Source organism: Zerene cesonia, chromosome 18 (assembly GCF_012273895.1).
Source record: "Zerene cesonia ecotype Mississippi chromosome 18, Zerene_cesonia_1.1, whole genome shotgun sequence".
Classification (NCBI taxonomy): domain Eukaryota; kingdom Metazoa; phylum Arthropoda; class Insecta; order Lepidoptera; family Pieridae; genus Zerene; species Zerene cesonia.
In genome coordinates this window covers 3,200,759-3,205,682 of record NC_052119.1, presented here as the reverse complement: position 1 = coordinate 3,205,682, position 4,924 = coordinate 3,200,759, and the positions used below count along the sequence as shown (strand labels likewise).

General features: G+C 33.1%; 2 non-coding genes across 2 annotated transcripts; both read left to right on the top strand.

The window, feature by feature from the left end:
- The first annotated feature begins 1,711 nt into the window (after positions 1-1,711).
- Positions 1,712-1,783, top strand: Trnae-cuc. The gene has a single exon. It is a non-coding gene; the product is annotated as a tRNA-Glu (tRNA).
- Positions 1,784-2,042: 259 nt separating this feature from the next.
- On the top strand, positions 2,043-2,114 carry Trnae-cuc. The gene has a single exon. It is a non-coding gene; the product is annotated as a tRNA-Glu (tRNA).
- Positions 2,115-4,924: the final 2,810 nt, after the last annotated feature.

Here is a 4,924-nt window from a genome sequence, read left to right as displayed (position 1 = left end):
CATGTACTTATGAATAATCTTGTAAAAGTTAAAATTTTCAGCAACCTGCATTTATTAATATTTTTTATAGTAAACACTATTTTAATGTTACACACTTTATTATACAACTCATTATGTAGCAATATAAAAACATATATTTAATACGACCTCGTGGGTAAAGACTGCTTCTTCTTAAACATTAATAAAACATCCAAATGCTGCAAATATATCAATTAAGCGCCAAATCCCCAAATCAAATTGAGTTACGTCCATAAAAAATAAATAGGTATGCTAATTAACGTCGCAAATCCGCTTTAATTATCGCCGTTTCATTAATTACGATTCAGATTGAATGAGATCCGAAGCGTATTAGAAATGTAAAACAGACGAAATGAGTTTTCGGTTTGGCAACTCAAAGCTCTTTGGAGGCGGGTTGTACACAGCGTGATGTGATATCAAATCCATACTAATGTTGGTGAATTTCAATGCTGTACCGTCATTCAGGGTATTACGTATAAACTTCGATGGCTGCATGGAATCTTGGAAAGAAATATGCTCATTGGTAAAACGGATATGTAACTAAACTGATGGAAAGATAGCATGTGAGTTAACGAGACCTTCACCGAACTGAAATATCTGCTTAATATAGACATACTATTATTTTAAGTATCATTTACATCAAAAGGACGGGGGAACAGTCCACAATAAATAATAAAAAAATGCTTTAATATAGATATAAAGTATCATCACCCTACTGCGCTTCCCGCATTCCCGCATTCTTTATGGTAACGTTTTTAATAACGTTTTATTTTATGAAGCTTATGGAGTTCCCGATTTGGGCGGTATGTAGGCGGATAATGTGGCAAGATAAGGGGTGATAAACAAAAATCCCAATTTTGGCGATCCCGTACGCGTTTAAAAGTGAAAGATGTGGGAGATCAATGTGATATTGTTGAAATTGACCACGAACGGCTCTGACATTTTCAATATCGTAAATATAAGGGTGCATTGATCCAGTTTTATTTTTTCTATAGGACGATAGATATAAGCGGTAAGAATACATCGATAGTTTTGGAAAAACTACGTGTTGGCTTATTTTTAAATAATGTCCATAGAGCGACCAAAAAATCCCGCTCGATCCAATGTAACAGAGGAAAAAGAAAGCATTATACATTTTGATTGCTCGCTATTTCCAGTGTACGACTGTCCTAAGCATTAATTAGACACGTCTATTGGCCTAAGTTTGAACTGAGTCTATTGTAGTAAGTAATTTCACTGGTGAATGTAAATGAAAATCTTTGAATTCAAAGATGACTGAAGCATAATTCACTTTATTGCGATTGAATAGGGTAACACTTCATTAGATATCCAAGATTATTTATTAAGTATTTTCAAGTCTAATCAATTATTTTATATCCGTTAAAGTCAGCAGAGATTGTACATACTGGTTATAACATTATTTTTGTATGATTGTTTTTCAGTCTTCAACTATTTATAATGATAGTTGTGCATTTGCGTACGACACAGGTGTTTTCAATTGCTATACAAATAGCTTTCGATAACTATACGAATACTTTGACGATAATTTTGATGCTCGCGCTACAGATGCGTCACGGGTGTCGATTTAAAATAGTCACAAGAAAGTCAGAAATAAACCACAGGTTTTGTCTGGCGAAATATGCATCTGTTTTAGCTAGATATATATACGGTTAATTTAACTGAATTGAACGTCTCCGATATGGTCTAGTGGCTAGGATACCTGGCTCTCACCCAGGAGGCTCGGGTTCGATTCCCGGTATCGGAATTTCTTTTTTCGTTTTATATTTAATATGAAATCTTTTAAGAAACGATTGAATGGATCGCATGATTATTCCATACGTTACCTTATACCAAAAATATCTACGCATAATCCGGTTAACGGTAGCTATGAAGGTATTCATATTAATATGAATTTAAATCAAAAGAGGCGTGAACCTACGTCGCAAATACTTAAAGCATTGTACACACACACACAATAATATATCGTATTTCTATACACTGTTAATTTAACAGTGCTCTACATCTCCGATATGGTCTAGTGGCTAGGATACCTGGCTCTCACCCAGGAGGCTCGGGTTCGATTCCCGGTATCGGAATAATTTTTTTATTTATGCAATGTTTAAAATGATAATCTATAGATTTACGCAATGTTTTACTTTAAAGTGTTATTTTTAATATGATTTAATATTTTCCATATTAAAATGTCTGGACTACAACTAACACATCATCCGTTAACAACAGAGCTGACACAAACCATTGTGCTGGAATCCGTTGTACAAAATATTAAAAATTCCATCTCACCGCCCCTCGGGCCGTCATACGCTATCTGGTAACCACGGCCCACGTATCCCCTTTCAATACGTATTATACAACTACAGCTTTTTTGAAATTGAAAACCAATTGTGTATGACGTGTAGACCCTACCTAACTATGTTCAAAATGAAAATAGGAATGAAAAAGCAGATAATATAGTTCGAAGTTTGAATTTAGAAAAGAATAGATATCCGAATATTAACAATCAGAATTTTTTTAATGAAATAACAATGAAAAACTGATGGCATAAAAATATCAAAGCTATTTATTCACAGACGCAGCATTAATGCGAACAAATTGGTAAATAAAATAAACAAGATAAAAATATAGGACATATTCTTCCATTAACATGCTTTGATTAAATATTTAGACTTCCTTTGTGGGCTGATTAAGATACGATCTCTCTCTATTACAGTTTTAAGCTGAAATATAATTATTACCTACAATTTGAACGCCTCTCTTACGCCGATGCATTTAAACATTATTTATGATTAAGTATTAGACATTTTAAGTATCTATTAGAATCTAATACACGTTTTATTTAACGTATACTGAAACCCATTAAACATCGCAGTTATTTACATCAGCTAGAATTAAACAAAAGAATAATAAAATAGTGTTCTACGTTTTATAAATTTATGGAAAGAGGTCACAAGGAAAGTAATCTACGTTGCGATGTGACTTGTAAAACTTGAACAATCTTCGCAGCGCTCCGTTGACTCGGAATTGTCACTGTCTTGATTGTACACTCTAATAACATAAACTTTTCAACAACAATTTTCTGAAAACGGGATTGCCAATAACACCGACACGGTATTTCTTGAACAATGACTCATATGAAGTTTTATTAAAATTTTGATATCAGGCTTGAGCCACGTAGGCAGTTTATTATAGTTCCATTAAATCGACTTCGAAAGATAATAAAGTTTTAGTCTGGCAGGACACAAAACGATGATAACATATCTACTACTTTTCAATGTCCAAGCGCAGACTCTAATTAATAAAATATTATGAACTATTAACAGACATTTTTGAAAACATCGTTTTATTAATCTAAGTAGGAAAGGATATGATTGATCACATTAATTAAGCCTGTTTTATGTTAAATGTTCCTTCTTCACACTTCACAAGGTAATTGTGTACTATTTGAAAATCAACATCCCTAAAACATTTTATGAATAAACTCTGAGGGTTTTTATGTAGGGACACAGTTCAAGCTGATAGCCATGTTAAAAAATCACAGCCGGCCGCCATTTTCATTTCTACCGATGCATAACCTTTAGCAAACGAACCCACTACTTATCAACCGAGAACAGGATATTCAATTCCGCAAGTGCTTTTTATTTGCGGAGACCTGACAATAAACATAATGGTTTTGATTCTGAAAACTTTTAATGTTCTCGTACTGTTATGACCCTTGCGGAGTACCTTTGTCATCTCCCCTCATGGAGCATTTAGGGCACTTTCAATTACTAAATGTACATGTAATGCTTCATTTAAAAAACTGTTTTTTTTAAAGCTTTGCCAAGAAATATTGATTACGGCTGAAATGTAACGCTGCAAGCAGTAAGAAGCTTTTATCTTTCAAATGGTTGAGAACTCGATTAAATCTAATTAATAAGAAATTTGATAAATATGTTTATCGTCAAATACGTTCATTGAGGCTAGCTTTAGCTCTGGTAGAAGAGAACACTACAGCATATTTTTAAAGTTCTTTTACGAGTCAGTACACATAGCTCTCATCAAATATTTACAGGTTGTATTTCAAACCGCCACTGCTAATTGCGGTACACGTTTCGCTGTATAAAAAATTCATCAAAAATGTTTCTGAATATGTTCAATCGTTATTTTAAATATATCGGATTTGTATCGATTGATAGATATGTATCGATTTTTTATTATTTGGCTAAACATCGTATTTATTTGTAACTAATAAACTCTCAAAACACTTTTTTATATGAATAATCGTTTAATCGGCTCTCATTTAATCAACCAAGCCACAAAGATATGTGTAATATTAAAAAGGATAATAATACACACATCCTATTAATATTATAAATGCGAAAGTTTGTATGGATATATGGATGTTTGTTACTCTTTCACGCAAAAACTCCTGAACCGATTGCAATGAAATTTGGTAAGCAGATAGCTGGACAACTGGAATAACATATAGGCAAGTTTTTATCCCGATATTCCTACGGGATACGGACTTACGCGGGTGAAACCGCGGGGCGCAGCTAGTTATAAATATGCTACATATTAAAATTGGAATCAAAACATTCATCGGAAAAGCTTCGTTAAGCTAACAAATTCTATATACAAACTAGCTGACCCGGCAAATGCAGTTCTACCTTACTCTTATCATTTATGGGCATGAAAAATACATGTTGGCCGATTCTCATACATACACAAATATGCACACAAAATGTCATAAGAATCGGTCCAGCCGTTTCGTAGGAGTTTGGTAACTAAAATTGTGACATGGGAATTTTATATATAAGATAGTTTGAAAACATATCATTGAAATAATAATGTTTAATCAAAAAAAAATAGATTTTTCTAAATAAAATAGTAAGATAAAACGATACACGGA